Genomic DNA, 1,069 nt, shown 5'->3' on the forward strand with positions numbered 1-1,069 from the left:
TATTTTGGTTATTATACTCACTATTCTTGTATTTATCAAAAAATATGTGAAAGCCGTGCAGACCGTTCATCAGTATTGGAGAAGGAAGGTATGTGCACCATTCTTGGAGGAGTTTCATGCGGCTGATTACATTGCAAACTTAAGGAAAGCCAAAATCACTCCCTGATCATGCAGCAAGATTCTCGGACTTGTATCCTGAAAAAAAAAAAAAAAAGACCACNCGGGTGATACAGCCTATTTATATGGTGTCCAACTAGGAGGGAGCTCACACCATATAGAGCCTGCAATTTCCGAGCACCTCCTTGCCCTTTTCTCGAAAGTTTTCCAGCGACCAAAGCTTCATCCAGAATCTCGAGATTTCCGCGGCGGTTCGAACAAGCTGTTGCCCAATTTTCTGTTAGCATTTCCCGTCAATTCTCAAGCCGGATTTCAGCCCCAAGTTCGAAACTTTTCCGCAGCGGTTTGAAGTCTAGATTCCACCACTTCCGAAGCTTCCCAGTAAGCCAACCTCTGTCCTTTTTTTTAAGCTTCCGTAGGAGCCCACTTGCAACAGATTTACGAAGCCTCCTCTTTCATCTTTGAACTGTGCAGCAGCAAGTTCATCCTCCCCACCAACTCATAAATTCTCGGTTACATTCCTTGGAGTGGTAAGCTGTGCTTTGTTCTTTATTTCTCAAAGTTAATCGATGAAGCTTAGTTTTCAAGTTTTATCTCGCGTATTGTTTATCCAGGAGCCACCCGAGAGTGAGACTAGGAGTTGTCCGAGTATCGCCCGATTTCCTACACTCCCTATCGCGTTTTAAGCCAAACAAAATCTGTAAGTGGGTTTTCTCCTTTGTTTTCCTTTGTTTTTGATATTATTAAATAAAATTGCACACTTATATTTATTTAAGTGGCCCTTGATATTTATACCCTTTTAATAAATATGGTCCACTTATTGATTATTTTTAAAGTGGACTTTTGAATATATAAATTATTATATAAAGGATTTGGCTCACTTATTTTCTTTTTAAGTGAGCANTCCTTTGTTTTTGATATTATTAAATAAAATTGCACACTTATATTTATT

General features: G+C 38.9%; 1 long non-coding RNA gene across 1 annotated transcript in view; it reads left to right on the forward strand.

Moving 5' to 3' along the window:
* The first annotated feature begins 239 nt into the window (after nucleotides 1-239).
* Nucleotides 240-1,069, forward strand: part of LOC140976652 (uncharacterized) — a 1,505-nt gene continuing 675 nt past the window's right edge. Inside the window, exons 1-2 of the long non-coding RNA XR_012175263.1 lie at nucleotides 240-647; nucleotides 732-817. This is a non-coding gene — a long non-coding RNA (uncharacterized lncRNA). The remainder of the gene's footprint in view (nucleotides 648-731; nucleotides 818-1,069) is intronic.

This window comes from Primulina huaijiensis, chromosome 5 (assembly GCF_012295235.1).
Source record: "Primulina huaijiensis isolate GDHJ02 chromosome 5, ASM1229523v2, whole genome shotgun sequence".
NCBI classification, from domain to species: Eukaryota; Viridiplantae; Streptophyta; class Magnoliopsida; order Lamiales; family Gesneriaceae; genus Primulina; species Primulina huaijiensis.